The sequence below is a fragment of the Lathyrus oleraceus genome, chromosome 3 (genome assembly GCF_024323335.1).
Source record: "Lathyrus oleraceus cultivar Zhongwan6 chromosome 3, CAAS_Psat_ZW6_1.0, whole genome shotgun sequence".
NCBI classification, from domain to species: Eukaryota; Viridiplantae; Streptophyta; class Magnoliopsida; order Fabales; family Fabaceae; genus Lathyrus; species Lathyrus oleraceus.
Genome location: NC_066581.1, coordinates 170,815,348 through 170,834,949, shown reverse-complemented (window position 1 = coordinate 170,834,949; position 19,602 = coordinate 170,815,348). Strand labels below are relative to the sequence as shown.

Below are 19,602 nucleotides of genomic sequence, written 5' to 3'. Positions count from 1 at the left end.
TTCGGTTTCCATGTTTGCCTGTTTGTGTGGAGTCTGACGTAAGTCCAGCGATTGGCAGTCGGTTTCCTGTGTGGTTTTGTTTGGCGTGCGTTAGCCGAGCTACGAGTGCTCTGATTCTTCTTTAGTCCGAGAAGATACGTATGCATAGGATGCGACATCCTAGCGAGCACGTTTCCCCTGTCCCGAACTACGTCGACTCTGATGTCTGTGCCTGACAGACTACGTAGGCCCAGGATGCGATATCCTGCCGAGTTAGTTTCTTTTGTCTTCCTGTGTCTCTTTCAGCCAGTGTTAGTTTCTCTTGTTTTCCTGTGTCTCTTTTCAGCCAGTGTGATGTTTGTTTGAGCAGTTTCTAGTAACATTATCCTTCCTTTTGTGCGTGGATCCCGTCGAGTATGACGGATGCATAGGGGTGCTAATACCTTCCCTTCGTATAACCGACTCCCGATCCCATCTCTCTTTGGTCGCGAGACCATGTCTTTTCCAGGTTTACTTCGAGCGTTTACTTCGAGCGTTTCCTTTCTCGCCGGTTTTTCGCGTAATGCGACACTAACCAATTCACAACAAACAGAAATCAGTTACAAACCCTCTAACAAATCCATAACAGAATCCTAATTATTTCTAACTAACCTCAAAACTTCCTAACAGAAATAAGAAAAACCTATAATATGGGAACTTACTGTAAAGGTGGCGTTGGACTTGGGATTACATCGCGCCATTTGATTTGGGGGGTAAGAGACCCTGTATCGTTCGGTGAAGGCGAATGCTGAGAAAATTTGACCTTGTACCCCTATAGTTAGCCCCATACCCCTACAAAATTTTAAAAATTCCCATTCTACCCTTAATTGGTTTTAACCAATTTACCATTTCATTTTTACCATTCAGTTGAAAATTTCAGAAATTACACTTTCACACCCCTCGCATCGGAACTCCTGCAAAATGACTTCCGGTATGTATTTTTCCCAAACCGGAAGACTTAAAGAATGACTTCCGGAACACACAAAAAAGTAAACCGGAACACTTCACGAAAGAGTTCCGGTTCAATTAAAAAAAATTACAAAACCGGAACACTTCTTGAAAGAGTTCCAGTGAACAAATTTTACATACCGGAACTCTTTTGAAAAGTGTTCCGGTATGTATTATATGTGTTCCGGAAGTCTTTCAAGAAGTCTTCCGGTTCGCTATTTTTTTTATAATTTTTTTTATTTTTTTTTTTATTTTTATTTTATTTTGCAGGAATGGAAAATCTTCCCCAAATATGTGTAGATACTACTGATGCGTTTATGACGACGGAAAGATTTGGTACACGAGAAGAGGTTATCAGATGGATTAAAGAGGTTGGAATCAACAATAAAGTAATTGTTATTATCAGTCGTTCAGATACTGAAACGGGGAAGAGAGGGAGAAGTAACAAAATAATATTTGGTTGTGATAAAAGTGGGAAACACAAGATTAGTGATAGTGGTACCCAAAGTGCGTCGAAGAAATGTGGATGTCCATTTAAAATCAGGTCGACTCCGGCGAAAGATGGATCTGGTTGGAAGATTGATGTAAAATGTGGGTTACATAATCATGGTTTACCGGATAGATTAGAAGGTCATTCGTTTATTAGTAGGTTGACACATATGAGAAGCAACATGTCGCTGATTTGGCAAAGAGACGTGTAGCACCTAGAAACATATTGCTTTCCTTGCAAGACAATTATCCTGAGAATGTCACTCGGATTACGCAAGTATACAAGCATAAGAGTGTGATACAAAAAGAGATAAGAGGTCCTAGGAGTGAGATACAACATCTGTTTAAGCTTATTGAGGATGCAGGATATGTGTATTGGAGTAGAAAAAAGGATGACTCAGAAGTGGTGAGAGAGATATTTTGGGCACATCCTGATTCAGTTAAGTTGTTGAATATATTTCCGATTGTGTTAGTTATGGATAGCACCTACAAGACAAACAAATATAGACAACCTTTGTTTGAAATTATTGGCATGACATCGACCGAGTTGACTTTTGCTGTTGGATTTGCGTATATGGAGTCTGAGCAAACAGAGAATTTTTGCTGGGTATTGGAGAAATTAAAAGAGTTGTTTGTGAAGAAAGACATGTGTCCACAAGTAATTTTGACAGATAGAGATCTTGCTTTGATGAAAGCAATTGAAGTTGTGTTTCCCAGCTCGATTAATTTGCTATGTAGATTTCACATTAACAAAAACGTTGGTGCCAAATGCAAACAACATGTGGTGAATGACCTGCAAAAGACGATAGACACATTATGGATGGAAGTTGTCTGGGCTAGTGATGAGGTTGAGTATGGTCAGCGGTTGCATCAACTTGAGCAAGCATGTGTTGATTATAGTGGATTTATTAATTATGTGAAAGACACATGGTTGACTCCACATAGACATAGATTTGTTGGAGCATGGATTAATCGAGTGCTACATTTGGGTAACACAACGACTAATCGGTACGTCTTATAATTTTGTATGTGTTATTTTTATATCTGATATTATTTCTATGTCTTTTTTATGTGTTATTTTAAATATTTTTAGGGTTGAATCTGCTCATTGGAAGTTAAAGCAGATGTTAGGAAACAGTATAGGTGACATGGTCAAATGTTGGGAAGCAATGAATAACAACTTGAAGTTACAACTGGGAAACATTAGAGCTTCTTTTCAAAAGAGTTTTTACGAAGTTGAGCACGCGCACGTAAGTCCCTTTTATGGTTATTTGTATGGTTCCGTATCTCGAGCTGCTTTGAGACGTATTGCTGAAGAGTTATTGAGAGTTGATTATGTTGGAACTAACAGGCAAATATGTGGTTGTACTCTTAGAACATCTTATGGGTTACCTTGTGCTTGTGAGTTAGGAAGATACAGACTAGGTGGTATACTGATACCCATTGATGTTGTTCATGTTCATTGGAGGAAACTAACTATGGAAGTTGAGTTAGAGGTAGGTGAAGACGATGGATCAGAGGTGGATATGACTTCTGCAATGGATGAGTTGTGGAGACGATTTAGGTCATTAGATGTTATTGGGAAAAGGGCATTAAAGAGTAGGGTATGTGAACTAGCATACCCAACAATGACAACATTGTGTCCACCACCTGAGAAAATAAAAACCAAAGGAGGAGTGAAGAAGAAAGGAGAAAAACCAGCAGATTATGATGTTTATAGGGACCCTTCGTATCATGAGTATGTTGATAAGGCATCTCAATCTTCACAAAGGCAATCTCAATCTTCACAAAGGCAATCTCAACCATCACAGACTTCGAAGAAGATCAAATTATCAAAGAAGCAACCACAATTCATTCTTCAATTTCCTAATCATATTAGGTCATACATTGAAGATGTAGTTAACGTTGAATCAGATGGTAATTATGGATTTAGAGTCATTGCATCATTGCATGGATATGGTGAGGATGGTTGGCCAATGGTTCGTAGAGAGTTGGGGTTGGAATTAATAGACAAGGATAGATCAACTCTGTATGACAAGTTATTTTCTAATCGGTTGTCAGTAGTGAGAGAATCTTTGATGATAGAATCCTTTGGTTCACAGCCACCTGAAAAATGGATGAGTCTACCAGATATGGGTTACTTGATAGCGAATCGCTATAATGTTGTACTTGTCTGTTTAGGCAATCCGTGCATGACTTTCTTTCCGATGACAAGTTCACATTCACCAAATGTCTCTATTTATTGCATTGGTTTTGTTAACCGCAATCATTGGGTTCAGGTACGTATTTATATTCCTAAATACAAACATTATTTTAGTTAATATTTTATGTTATATGACTTAATCTTTTAATTATTTTACTTTATCAGGTTAACATGAAAGAGGGGTTTCCATTGCCACCGGTCACATTAGATTGGAAGAAATTTCGTTCTCATATAACAACTACTTGGATGTTAGGATTTGCAGGACGTATGCAACATTGGCAATTACTTACACCTGTATTAGCATGATTATGTACTCAAAACATAAATATGTAATCAAAACATGAATTTTATATTAATATGTCTATTATATTCAAAGCTTAATACATAAAATCAATGTGAACGAGAAATATGCAAAGCTTCAAATAAATCAGAAAACTGTGGATCTTCCTCTTCGGCATTAACCTGTCTCAGATAGCGATGAATCAATGTAGATACACGAGCCCAATCAGGATCAGATGGCCCGGCGTCATATACAGGAACTGGTTCCTCTCTAGGAGCGTCATGATGGGGAGGGACCAACCGTGGATGGGAAACACAATAATACCACTCCAGATAACCGTCTACTGCATCAGATGGAGTGATGGCCACGGTAGATGAACCGATCACAGCGATAACACTCTGATGGTAACTGATCCAATCAACATCAATATCCGTCGCCATCATACAATCCAGAGGTGGGGATGGAACATACTGCCTATACCCGAACTGACGTAAACATCTATCAGGCAAGTATGGGATAACTGTTTCACCCCACTTCAAACAGCCCCTGTAAAGACATATCTCATCAAATACACACCATGCTCTATGATCCTCGAATGGTCGCCATATGACGTCGGCAGGTGTCAGCTCGTCCAAAATAGGTCGTAAATCATCGACCTTCAGGACTCCCTGCCTATACGACCATCTCATCGCTCGGGGAAGACCACAGTTATCAGCAGGTTTCCAATTCTCCCCTCTTTTTCCAACAGTTGGAAAGTACTCGTGAATCCAACACTGTTACAAAATACAAACATAATAAATAAAACAAATTAAGTTAACATATTTTATAAAATGAATCCAACACTTAATTAACATAATTAAATTATATACCTGTAGGAGAGTAGGATATCCACCGAGCTGTTTGCAACTGTACATGGACGCATCTCCAAGATATCGGTAGAGGGTAACTAGTGCAGCTGCTCCCCAACTATATCCTGAACATCCATCCAAGTCCCTAAATAGGAGGAGGTATCGTGCCTCTACAAGTGTAAAGGTCTTATCAGCAAATATGGTGGAACCCACCAACATCAATAGATATGCTCTAGTCGCATATGCCCAGCTGGAAGCAGCTCTATGATGTACGAATAAATCATATAACCACTCCAACTTGTAATACGACCCCCTACAGCTACGAACATGTGACTGTGCCTGACCCTGTGACACTCCTAGGTAGTCAACAGCAAGTTCAACAGCTAGCTCTTCAGTCACATCCTGAGGACTCCAGAAGACACCCCTGATGGGCAAGTGAAGTAGACATGCGACATCATCTAAAGTAATGCTCATTTCACCAAACGGCATGTGAAATGAAGATGTCTCTAGATGCCATCTTTCCACAAATGCAGAGACAAGATTTGTGTCTATCTTGTTCAGACTCGTTCTCTGCAGTGAAGATAAACCGGATCTAGATACCCAACTCTCCATCTGTGGTGGAAGAGCCAATGGAACCCTAGAAGTCAACTTCAGTCCATGTCCGGCAACCTTCAACTCTTTCTTTGGACCTCTTTCCTAAAAACAATTAAAACACATATTAGAAAACAAATTATAAAATATTCAAATATTATTCAATTTCAAATATACGTTGTTTATTTACCTCACCGAACCATATATGTCGAGCAACATGATGCTCGTACTTCACCAAAAGAGACGTATCGTACGGCCCTCCTGGATATTCAGCCGGCTCAGCTGCAGCTGCAGATGAAGATGCACCCCGGTCTAACGTGCGGACTGGAATCCGGCCATCTGCACCTCGTCTTCGAACCACTGCAAAAAAAATGTTTAAAAAAATAATTAAAATTAAAAAAAAAAAAAATTACGTACCGGAACACTTCAAAGAAGAGTTCCGGTTAGTAAAAAAAAAGTCTTCCGGAACACTTTCTTAAAGAGTTCCGGTATACATCACCCAAACCGGAAGTCTTTAAGAAAGACTTTCGGTATACAACTATACAAACCGGAAGACTTTCTAAAAGACTTCCGGTTCAGTGCCCCTTAAAGGCAACAAACCGGAACTCTTTAGAGAAGTGTTCCAGTATACAATTAATGAACCGGAAGACTTACTCTGAGTGTTCCGGTTTACAATGCAAAAAAACCAAAATTTTCTCTTCTCCGGAAGTCTTCAGAGAAAATGGTAAAAAAAATTGAAATGGAAAATATACCCTATTTATATGAGGGCATTTAGGTCAAAAAATTTAAATGTAGGGGTATGGGTACAATTGTAGGGGTACAGGGTAAACTTCTTAACAGAAAACCATTTTTTTAACTAACAGCAAACTTCCTAACTGCCAATTAAAACTAACAGATTTCTAACCGAATTTATAACTAACTCTAACACTCTCTAACCAATTCACAACAAACAGAAATCAGTTACAAAACCCTCTAACAAATCCATAACAGAATCCTAACTGTTTCTAACTAACCTCAAAACTTCCTAACAGAAATAAGAAAAACCTATAATATGGGAACTTACTGTAAAGGTGGCGTTGGACTTGGGATTACATCGCGCCATTTGATTTGGGGGGTAAGAGACCCTGTATCGTTCGGTGAAGGCGAATGCTGACCATTGCTGAGTTTGCTCTGGGCCCTTGTGCATATCGACTTGGAAGCCAGATTGGGCCTAGGCCCAAGCGATTTAGTCTTTCTTCGCACTCTCACTCTGCAGCGTAACACCTTATGCAAAAAGTTCATTTTGGCCTGTTTTTGGAGAGATTATGGGCCTAAGGCCCATTGACTGAACCCTTGAATCCAGTTTGCTGATCCTGCACCCCCAAATCTTGGGTTCACCTCCCTATCCGTTGGACTGGTTACCAAGTATGGGCTTCATCTTTGGGCCTTCAACCTTTGTACCTCAATCCTCTATCTCCATTAATCCAGGTTCTGCATTATTCTTGTTTTTTATTTCAATTTGCAAGTTAATTAGGAGATTAGGATTAAATTGATTAGGATTTTAGTTACTAGGATTTAATTAGGAATTAATTAGACTTAGGCATTAGGTTATAATTAGAATTTTAGAATTAGATTTTTAGAATGAATTAGAAACATTAGAATTTAAATAGAATTTCACTTAGAAGTTAATTAGGACTTTTTATTAGATTTTTAGTTAAGGTTTTAGATTCTAATTAGAATTGGTTTAGATCTTGATTGAATTTAGAACTTCACTATTCTCAATATTAAGATTAGAATTCAACTTTAGGTTAGAATCCCTTTTAGGCCATGAATAAAATTAGACATATTTTAGTAAATGACCATTTTGCCCTTTAGAGGTAATTGTAGATCTTTTATCCATTTATGCCATGATCCCATTAGGATTAGAATTTATATTTAGGATTTAATCAACTTTAGGCCATGGTTAGAATTTGACATATTTTGTAAATGACCATTTTTCCCCTTATGGGCTTATTTTGGTATTTTATGTTGAAATTTGCATGTTCCCCTTAGGATTAGAATTCGATCATTCCCAATAATTGTAGGACTTAACATAGAATTTTAATCATGATTTTAATCAATAGTTTGACATGCTCCCTTAGGATTTCTAATCTAACTTAGAATATTCAATCAATTTCTAATGCATGATCCCTTAGGATAGTTTCTAACAATTACTAACTTCAATTAGATTCAAAATTAGTTCCCTTCAAAACTAAAACCAAACCCTCGATCAAATTGATCAAAAGCAATTCTGATTAATTAAATCCTTTGAACTTGTATAATCCCCCAGTCTAGTTGAGTGACCAAAAGACCCTTGGTCACTTAATAAGACTTTTCTTCCACGCTGTGGAGCTCAAGGCCTCAAGACAAGATCTTCAATCAAGGCATCCTCAGTCATATCAAGCAGCGGATTATTCAAGCACATCAAAGATGGCCTCTTCAATACTTGTTAACTCAAAGTTATAAGAGTGTGACACGAGCCTTAAGCAATAGAGAAGGAGTGGGACTGGAGTATTCCTACCCCCATTCTGAGTATCTTTGGGTATGGGACGTATGACCCAACGCTCATCGTATTCACCTCTATTCATAGACTTTAGCACGATTGTAACTATACGATTAACAAGTATATCTTCACAAAGAAAAATACAACAAAAGCAAGGACTACAATCAACAACTTATCAATCATGAATCAAGTTGTACGATACAAGCCTTAAGTAATGGAGAAGGAGTAGGACTGGAGTATTCCTACCCCCATTCTGAGTATCTTTGGGTATGGGACGTATGACCCAGCGCTCATTGTATTTACCTTCGTTCAAAGATTTTAGTACAATTTGAATCAAACCATTGATAAAGTCTTCATCATTGCAAGAACCAACTGTAAAGATTCTTATCTTCCCACTTGGAGTTAAGACGAGAATTATATGCCACGAGCCTTAAGTGGTAAATAAGGAATGAGACTAGAGCTTTCCTACACTCATTCTGGATATCTTTGGGTGCGAGACGTTTGACTCGTTGCTTATCGTATCCACCTTTACCCATAGACTTTAGTGTGATTCTTATTTAGTAACTATCAAGTCTATCCATTTTTCAAATCAATTCAATTCTCAATCATTCCATTCAAATCATTTCAATCTCAATCATCCATTTCCTCTTGACTCCTATCAATTTCTTTTCAGCCCTAGTTGGCTGAACTACGAAAGCTCTGATTTCCTTATTGCACAATGAGGGTACGTAGGCAGGAGAACCCGGTTTCTTCGCGAGCTATCTTATTTATCAATCTACCTAATCTATTGCTACTCCATTCATGCAATATATACCATCTTTTTGAGATCAATCATACTTCTCCTTGGACTCCTTGTTCATCCTTTTAGGACGTCCTGAGGACAGTTCGTCTCTTCAATCGATAGTTGTTTGGCTCTCATCCCAAACACTAACTTCATCCTTGTTTGGCTCTCACCCCAAACACTAACTTCATCCTTGTTTGGCACTCACCTCAAACGTCTAATTCATCCCAAACGTCTAATTCATCTTTGTTTGGCTATCATCCCAAACACTAACTTCATCTTTGTTTGGCTCTCATCCCAAATGTTCAATTCATTCTTTTTCGGATAACACGCCACATTGCTCTTCGATTAAGAGTTTATCCTTCTCTTGGATCCAAGATATTATCCTGATTTGATCTCAAATTGTCAATTCCCCAACAAGTGACACACTATTCCTTGCATTCCAGTACTATAATCCTTCCTTGAAAAAGTGTTTCTCTTGTGAGTCCCTGTTGCTTAGACAAACATCTCTTTCCCTTTATTCTCGTAGTTTCGAACTAGGATTACTCTGACTTTCTCATTTCACCATGAGAATACGTAGGCACGAGGATGTGAATCCTTGGCGAGCATACTTCTAATTATTCATCCTTCGCCTTAGGGCATCACTCATATCTTTCATAATCCATTACCTACCTTCGGTCATAAATCGTTCATCCAGTGAGATACTATCTCCTTGACATCGAAATACACCTTCTTTGGAATTCCATATACATCCTTTTAGGACACCTGATATAGTCCGTATTTCATACCTAGAGTTGTTTGGCTCTCATCCCAAACATTTAATTCCTTCTTTTTAGCTAAAACCCTACAGTGGCGGTCCGCTAGTCCACGTATTGGTTAACGTTGTTTCCCTCTATGGTAGAAATCCCCTTTCTCTTATGGATTCCAATACACTTTCACCTTTCAATTTCAAACAATACTTACTCAGTCACTTGTTACCAAGTCCTTCTATTCTGTGACTTCGGTCACTTCACCCTATTTATTTCCATGACACATTCGTATACTACCTTCTTTCACTCCATGTGATATACCTATTCTTTGAGCCAAATACATTATATCTTTGTGCTCCATATTGTACCCCTTTTTGTGAACCAAGAGCAGATTTGTTCGTCTTGTCAGACCCAGTAGCTTAGACGAACATCTCCTTACTTACTTTGCAGCCGTACTTAGGCAACCCTTTCTTTCCGGTTATTCCAATACAGTGATACAAGTGATATACGCCCTCGCTTGTTGGTTCACACCAGTTTTACTCTTGGGTTCACGTTTTCACCCCTTTTTGGAGTTCAATCACACAATTCTTTGGTTCAGACCATACCTTCTATCACACTTCTTTCCACTTCCTGCCTCTAGTTCCTTGAACTACGAAGCTCTGAATTCCTCATTGCACTATGAGGGTACGTAGGCATGAGGGCCCCAATCCTCACCGAGCACTCTATATATTTCCCTTCCTTTCCCCTTATTCCTTTGCGAGTAATCTCTAGTTAACACCTATTCGAGTGAGAATAATCAAAATGGTTCCCATGGAGTACCATGGATGTTTGCGGTGATAGTACCTTCCCCTTGCATAACCGACTTCCTTACCCAGTATATCTTTTTCCCTCGGGTTTTATCGATGGCGACTTTGTTGTATGTTCGAGCGTGCGATACGTTCGGGTATATTTCCGCTAGCTTCAGCTGGCGACTCTGTTGGGGATTGTTGCTTCTTGGAGAATTTCCTGGTCGCTAAAAGGAGTCAAGCCTGGCTTTGATCGTATCTCCGTTAGCTTAGGTGTTTGCTTCCATAGATTTACTCGCTTTATCATTATTTTCTATATATTATGGATATTATCTGTTATACTCCTTGTTGGGATGGGTTAGATTACATGAGAGGAAAGCTTTGTACCCGAGCTTAGTATACACATAGGTTAGACTCGTGGATAGTCGTGTACGCCTGCGTTTCGCACGTTGGGTGTCACGAGAACCACACCCAGACTAGATTCACTTGGAAGTACTTTTGTCCTGTGAGTATTCACTACGGCAGGGTATTTCCATTTCGAGTCGATGACTCTGGGAGACCTTCTAGGGACCACCTTGGAGCATAGTCCACACCTGTGAGGGGGATATGGGTTTTTCTGCAGGAAACCATAAACTCTACATACCGTTATTCTCATGGACGTCGAACCTTTGATCCTGCATCAGGAAGTATACACAGATTATCCAGATTATTGGTGTTGTTAACCTATGTTATTGCATTGTTGTACACGCGTTGGAGCTTGGGCTTAGGTTGATATACCACCAATGCCTTGAATCTATGGGTGTTTCATAATTATTTGCATTTCATCCCTAACATGTGCATTCATTCATTTGCATTTCATGCATGTCAACCAGAAAACTCACCATATCCATTCCTCCATCAAAAAGACAACGATTCGCCGACACTGATCACCCGAGGATCATGGAAGAGACTAAGAGCATTGACACAACTGACATGGTTTTGGGGATATTCCTGGATAGCATGACAACAAACTTCCCAAATCAGGTTGTGATTGATGAGCAAGTTAAAGACATTCTGAAGGAATATAACAAACAGAAGGTTGTTGCAGGCTTTCCGCCACCTCTTCCTCAAGAACAGTGTGTACTTCCACATCAGAGGCCTGCTCAAAGTCATCAGAAATCGAAGCAAAAGCAAATCAGCAAAGGGAATAAATATCAAGAAGGGAGACATCCTCGCTATGATCCAATTTCTGTGAGTTATGCACATCTGCTACCTATATTGGTTGAGGTTGGGGAAATTGTGCCTAAACAAACCGAACCGGCTAAGTTTCCCTACAGTCATAAGCATGACCCTCATGCCACGTGTGGATACCATGCTGGATACGTAGGGCATTCTACAGAATCTTGTCATGTTCTCAAGGCTAGAATTCAAGAACTCGTCGATCAAAAGTTGTTGAGCTTTACACCTACGATTGCTGAAGTGCTTATTGAGAAAAGAGTTCGAATACAAAGGTCCTCCGATTCATGTGCAAGTTTCTCCACCTGTGGTCCAACCTGTTGTGTAGTATCTGAATCAAGGATCCCACTCTAGAATGTTGTTGGCCTATATTGGGGAATCTTCTACTGTTGTTGCACCTCAATACACCTATATTGGGGCATCCTATACCCCATTTGGAGTTCATTATGGTCAGACTTCTTAATAGACAATTAATCATGGCTTGGGGCACTCTGCTCAAATGTTCCATCCAATGGTTATTCCTTAGACTATTGCTTCGTTGCAAGTACCTTGGATGCCTATTCCACGCTACTCATATCCATATGGTGTCACGTCTCAGTATCAGCAACCTCCTCAGACTCAAATTTTGGAAAGTCAACAAGTTATGCCTCGTAACCATCAAAGGAAAAAGCAGACCAAACGGTTTGATAGAAAGCGTCCTCAACATGATCAGATCCCTATGACATATGCTCAGTTGCTACCTCATCTTGTCCAGCAAGGGGCAATTATGCAAAAATAAATACCATCAGTTGTCTATCCTTATGGGCCAAAGTACAATCCTAATGCTTCTTGTGCATTTCACGCCGGCTATATAGGACATTCAACCGAAGATTGTGGGTTGTTCAAGTCAAGAGTGCAAGAGCTTATCGACCAGAAGGTTTTGTCATTCTCTGAGACAGGACCCAAAGCCATAAACAACCCATTGCCAGACCACTGTGGATAAGGTGTGAATGCAGTTAATGGAGATGGTTGCTCAGATTCAGTCGCTTCTTCAAAGGAGTATCAAGGCTAGAAAAATCATATTGACTCACTCATGTCTCATTTGTAATATTTTCTTGTATGTCAATGTATTGTTCAATTGTGAATTTGTTTGTTTTTGAATAATGATTATAATGGAATAAACATGCATGTTTTGCTTAAATCCATTTGTGTTCACTCATACTTTATTTTATCAGTATCAAACTGTTTGTCAAATAAAATCAAAAAAGAATGATGCAAATGAAAATGTGCAAGATCGTTGTCTGCATGCTTTTGAATAAGACTGTGTTGATGATGTAAGGCAGTGTTTAATCCCTAAACACTAGAGATATAAGGAAGTTAATCCCTAGTCAACCCTTTGGGCCTTGTAGTAGGAGTTTCTTTATTTTATACATACAAACCCTCATGATAAACCAGGGGCAGGGTAGTCTTCAGTTAGTTGGACTTGCATTCAAATTTCAAAAAGAGAATATCCCATCAAGTGATTAATCATACCATATCGCTCTCAAGAAGATGGAATCACAAATTCAGAATGGTTATCCCTTGCCCAGAAAAAGAGTGAGATAGTCATAACTTGTGCAACAAATTGAGAAAGCAGCGTCACAATATTTGCTCAAGAACAAGAAAGAAAAGATGAAACAAAATGAAAAAATCGAAAGCAAATCAAAGGCCCGCTAAGTCAAGAACTTGAAAACAAGATTGACTTAGGCAAAAGTTAGGGTATCCCGGTGGACTGCAGACCCAAAGGATCAGCCCAGGAAAAATCAGGGTAAAAAAACAAAAGAATCAGAGGATGAACTTCAAAATCCTCAACAAAAGAGCAAATCTCTGTGACTGCAAACCAAAACATAAGGTGAGTGGCTATCGCTCCAAACTCTCATAGGGTTCCTTAACCATCACTGCTTATATTCAAAGTCCTATTCTGAAAGATGGATGCTTTGTTCTAAGCTAACTGAATGTAGGACTGAAGAACATCACGAAAAACGGGTGGGTAGATTAGGTCTCGAGCCTTATATCCTTTCCTTCTAAAAACCGTGAACCAGACCACGTTACAACCCTTAAAAGACCTAATTGAAGCATGGTTATTTCAAAATCATACTATGGTAAGATCGCGTTAAGCTGACTCCTAAAGATTTGCTTGTCATCTGTATTGATACTGACATGGCATTCTAATCAATGATTCGTTCGCTAGATGTCATAATCTTAGTGAACCCGCTTGAGTTTTCAAAACTTGCATGAGCATGACATTAGAGTTATCATTTTCAAAATAAGCATTTTACATGCGAACAATCATTTGGCATTAAGGAAGCTTACAGTGGGAAAGTTGAACAAATTCCTGATATCCGTTAGCTCAGATCTCTTCAAGGTCAGTCAATCTGGGGCAACCACATCGAGATTCTACCAATCTCTCTGAATCAGCCAATCAGGGGCAAAGTTACTTCAAGGCTCCTATTGGGGCAGGCTACCCCAAGAGAACAAGAAGTCAATCCTTCCCAAGATGGTTAATCAAGAGGTATCGTTTCAAGACGCTGGGGCAAGGCAGTTTAAGATACTCAGGTGTTGAGATCACTCCATAATGTGTAACTAGGGCAGTTGGTGCAGATACCCAGTATATTGGGGCAGAGGTAGGCTACACAGGTACAACCCCTCTCCATGTTTCGGATATAATCCAAAAGTGTTACATTAGCTTTTGAGCTTGAAGTAGGTGTCATAGAATCATGTCAACATGACCTTATCCTAGCCCAAAATTCCCATCGCCCTCTATATGAGCATCTGGCTTAACCACTGCATAAATCATTAACATGCATAAACCACGTCGTTTCACTCATGCATATCATCCATAAAGCATAACATGAAACTGTGCAAACAAGAAAAGACAAAAATACAGTTTTGGTGAATAACCCAAAGCCCAACCTTTGCTTTGCAAACCAGAAAATTCTCATCACATTACCTTCGTCCTCAATGGGCAAATTTTTGGATACATTAGTATTTAATCCTCTTCTACCTTGAATACCTGAAAAGCTTTCATAATTCCTGTATTCAGGTACAAGAAGATTAAATAGGGGCAGTTGTAGTACCCCAAAATTTGCCCTCCATTTTGCTTTTTCATCTTATCCGTAACTTGAGATCCATCTAACCTCATGCATATTCATCATCATTCATACCTTACAGATTCAAGGTTTTGGATTAACAAAGCGGACTTGGATAGGAGATTTCGATATTAGAGTTGGTGATCCTTGTGGTCTGTTTTGAAGGGTTGGAAACCCTAAGTTGGTTCACGACATTAACAGACTGCTGGATTTGAGACCTTTGGTCATTGCGGGACACTTGGATCTTTGACCTGGCTAAACCCCGACACATGTCTTAGTCTGACTGGTTACAAAGAATCCTGCATTCACACTTCGTCACACTGACCCCAATTGGTTCGTGGTTCCATTTTGAACGTGAAGTTTTGATCAGGGAAGTCTATTCCATTATCTTTTTGCATCAGTTGACTTTTGGTCAACTATTGACTTTTTGGTCAACCAGTTGACCAAAGTAAACATACCATACTATCATCCCTCAATTATCATGACCCTTGTTCTCAATGTCCATCAATTGCCTAAGTTCATTTGAACCCATTTTAACAAGGTTATCTTTGTCTTTCTTCATGATCACATGGTCATTTTATCAAACTTTGTTCATGTTCATGTCATGGCAATTAAACTCCTTTTTCAAATCCATTCAATTTCCAAATGTATTACATTCCATAGCCATTCATAGACCTTGGTCATTTTGGAACCATTCCTAAAAATCATGTTCATACACCACTTCTAATCAAATTCAGTACATTTCTAAACATAAATCAAACCATGTCATTACAACTAGTCAATTTCTCAATATATCCATTACATTGTCATTTCCATACATTAACACAAATTCATACATTCATTTCTACCATTTACTTTACAATCCTAGTATAAAACACTTTGAATTCTAAGTACAACAATAAAAATCCACTTGAAACTTGTCCTTAGCATACGCCAATGCTCCACGACTTTCAAACATCCAAAACTCCAAGCATCTTTCTTGCTGCCATACTATCAACGGCCTTGCTATCATTTGCCCTGCTACACCAGCTTGCAGCGTAACCATCGATCTGCACTAACAAAATAAACAACAATATATTAACACTCTTTGAAACCATTAAACCTAACTCCTAACCAAAACAAGTTTTTCAACTAATTTCCTTGACTGCTATCATTAACACATGCTAACCATAATATTTTGTTGCAATTAACCATAACAGGGCAACTTCACTTTACAACCAAATCATATCATAAATCCCAAAACCACCAAAGCCATTCATTTGATGCATCCTGACGGTAAGGCCAGAATATTACCTTCACTAAAACAACAACCTGCCAACAAGCACCTAACAATCAAACCAACAAGTCCTAGGAAACCATAGAGTAAATTAAGCAATTCATCCCATTACATCTACTTGGCAACAGAAGGACATGTTTCATAGTGGATTTGATGTTACCGAAATAGACAATATACCTGGATAAAGAGGAGAACCAACCAACTTCATTAACTTCCAAATAACAATCCTAACCGATAACACCATCATAACTTGCAGCAGCAGCAATATGTTGGCAATGTAAAAGATCCAAGCTGCAATGCGCCGACAATTAACCTTGGCATCGCGTCCTGTGTAGACCAATTGCAAATCCAGTTTGTAACACTCCAAACCCTTGCTCATGACAAACCAAACCCTGCAATCATCAATGGCAAGTGAATCATACAAGTGTTCGTCCTAGCTACGAAACTCAATGGATATTTCAGGCATAGCATAGTAACACTTAAGGTCCCGCTTTTCTTATTTCTCGGCATAACCGTTCTAACGAAACATTTATCTTAGGATTTTTCTATTCTTTTCTTTCACTACAGTAGTTGATTATGGTGAACAATTATCTAACCTCCTTCATAACCAATTTAAAACGATTCCGCTAATTACTAACATTACCATTCCAACCCATTCAATATTCAAAAAAGAAAAGGAAAAACAAAGTACCTAACACACGGTCATAAACCGCACACCAGCTGCAGAGCTAAGAGTTGCAATCGCCGGCAACGCAAACAAAAAAAACCAGCTGCAAACCGAAGCAACAGTTCAAGCCATCCTCCATTATTGACGATAGGTTCTGTGAATAATCTGTTCCGTTCCATACAATGCTACAACCTGTCAAGCCTAGGCCAAGGCTGTAAACAAGCGGCCAATGCGCTTTCTCACGTAAAGCATATCTGCAGCAGAGAGAAGTGACGATTAAGAACGTTAACATAATTCCACACTTCAAGGCGAATGCAACAAGGATAATTCTAACAAAACGCTTACGTAAAAACTGGCTGTACAGCAAGCCAATATCAAACTGCAGCAAACCATTATGTAGCAGCTCAACCGTGGCGCGACAATGCGATGCTGACCTGAACTTCAAACCGAATCGGCCACCGGAGGTGAACCTTTTCACGAGCTGCGCAACGATACAGTGCATACCAAATTCAGTTTGCTCTTGACAAAATAATGCAACACCGGCTTTACAGGATAACCAAGCCTCCACCACAGGTCGAATCAAATCTAAAACAAATTGCCACATACATACTGTTAAAAAAAAGGACAACATGTCAAATTCACAATATAATTTCCGATCAACAAGATACCTGCAACCATCCACATGTAACAATCATCCAATCATTTCTTGGCTGAATCATTTGCAATCGGATCAACATGGTCCAATCATCCAAACCATAGCCGGTATTCGAACCATTTCCGCTATAGTGCGCCAAGTATAGTCGAAATCCCACCATCAGTTCTTGAGCAAGCTTGTTCAGCTTTGTTAAGGTTGTGTCTCGATCGTCACCCAAGCCAGGACAACAAGCTTCTACCAGCGGCAAATAACTGTTTCCATCCTTGTGAAGAAGACTGGCTTCGCTTTGGAGTTGAAGCAAGAAACTACCTCGCAAACTTCTGGGTAACTGTAAGAGGAAAACAAATTAGTGAGCTCTTCACACCAATCACAATGGCACGATAATGATATATGAAATTCTGGAATGATGGTTATCCTACCCTATCCCACCTATTACCGTACCACAGTCCCCACCAATTGCAATTTCAAAGACAAATGTGAAACATGAGACAACCATAAAGTGAAGTAAAAGAATGAATTGGCAGCCTTTATCCCTTTCAAACAATCTCATCCGTAGGATACATCACAACCATAGCAGTTTCTAACTGCATAGCTGAACCAGCAAAAATAATAGAAGGAGAAAACCATTTTTTCAACTAACAGCAAACTTCCTAACTGCCAATTAAAACTAACAGATTTCTAACCGAATTTATAACTAACTCTAACACTCTCTAACCAATTCACAACAAACAGAAATCAGTTACAAAACCCTCTAACAAATCCATAACAGAATCCTAACTGTTTCTAACTAACCTCAAAACTTCCTAACAGAAATAAGAAAAACCTATAATAGGGGAACTCACTGTAATTAGGAGGGGATTGATTGATTTTCACTCAAATAGAAAAAGCTCTTCACTGCATAATCACCCTTCAATCCTCTTCACTCTTCATCCAATCCTCTCATTCTTCACCTTTCTTCTTTTCGTTTCTTCACTATTCTTCCACTTGGTTTCTTCACCATTCGTGCACTCTGTGCTTCACGATCCTTCCACCAAGGTTCACATTCAGGAGTGCAGTTTCACAACTGCGAATCATTCGGAACTATCGACTACTTCCATTACAGAGAAGTTCGCGAGCGTCCCGTCCCAATCAGTAGCCTGCAATCCAAATCGGAATTTCAGGACGGGCTCGATGGTGAAGCCGACGGCAATGCTGAATATTTCGCAGAAGCAGATCGAAGAAATAGTGAAGAGAGGAAGAAGCTAAAGGATCAATACCTTTATCTGCCATTTCGTCAAATTAGGTGAGCTTGGTTTCTCGTTTCAATACGATCATTCTTGATTTCGCGTAGACGCCGTGGCGATTTTCTTCCTCCTCAATCTCGATAGTTGTTGCAATTAAGAGGTATGCCGAGAAATCCGAGAGAATTAACGGACGAATTGACGGCGAGAGAAGGCGCCGAATCCGTTGTGCGTGGCGTCGTTGAGTACCTCTCCCCTTCATTCCGCATTCTTGGAGGTCACCTTTGTTCGACGCGCTACCTTTGATTGTTCCCCGCTGAAGTTCGATGATGAATCAAGTGATGAACTCAGGATTGTATTGCGGTTCAAACTCGATTCCATGGTCCAGTTGAGCGTCGAGTGTGGTACGAAACGTGTTGGGAAGATTGCAACCGTGTCGTCCTTTTTGTTTCCACGACGGCTAAAGGTGGCGCCGGACTTGGGATTACATCGCGCCATTCGATTTGGGGGGTAAGAGACCCTGTATCATTCGGTGAAGGCGAATGCTGACCATTGCTGAGTTTGCTCTGGGCCCTTGTGCACATCGACTTGGAAGCCAGATTGGGCCTAGGCCCAAGCGATTTAGTCTTTCTTCGCACCCTCACTCTGCAGCGCAACACCTTATGCAAAAAGTCCATTTTGGCCTGTTTTTGGAGAGATTATGGGCCTAAGGCCCATTGACTGAACCCTTGAATCCAGTTTGCTGGTCCTGCACCCCTAAATCTTGGGTTCACCTCCCTATCCGTTGGACTGGTTACCAAGTATGGGCTTCAGCTTTGGGCCTTCATCCTTTGTACCTCAATCCTCTATCTCCGTTAATCCAGGTTCTGCATTATTCTTGTTTTTTATTTCAATTTACTAGTTAATTAGGAGATTAGGATTAAATTGATTAGGATTTTAGTTACTAGGATTTAATTAGACTTAGACATTAGGTTATAATTAGAATTTTAGAATTAGATTTTTAGAATGAATTAGAAACATTAGAATTTAAATAGAATTTCACCTAGAAGTTAATTAGAACTTTTTATTAGATTTTTAGTTAAGGTTTTAGAATCTAATTAGAATTGATTTAGATCTTGATTGAATTTAGAACTTCACTATTCTCAATATTAAAGGTGGTGTCTTCAACACTTGTTAACTCAAAGTTAGAAGGGTGTGACACGAGCCTTAAGCAATAGAGAAGGAGTGGGACTAGAGTATTCCTACCCTC

General features: G+C 39.4%; 1 long non-coding RNA gene across 5 annotated transcripts; it reads right to left on the bottom strand.

The window, feature by feature from the left end:
• Positions 1–15,300: 15,300 nt before the first annotated feature.
• Positions 15,301–18,912, bottom strand: LOC127126061 (uncharacterized). Of its 5 annotated transcripts, none has more exons than XR_007804900.1 (8): positions 18,390–18,912; positions 17,976–18,269; positions 17,147–17,461; positions 16,824–17,063; positions 16,503–16,732; positions 15,989–16,203; positions 15,704–15,846; positions 15,301–15,589 (listed from the first exon to the last, which is right to left on the bottom strand). It is a non-coding gene; the product is annotated as an uncharacterized LOC127126061 (long non-coding RNA). The 5 variants fall into 5 exon arrangements; XR_007804901.1 differs by having other exon boundaries at positions 15,301–15,584; XR_007804896.1 differs by having other exon boundaries at positions 15,301–15,846; positions 18,390–18,911.
• Positions 18,913–19,602: the final 690 nt, after the last annotated feature.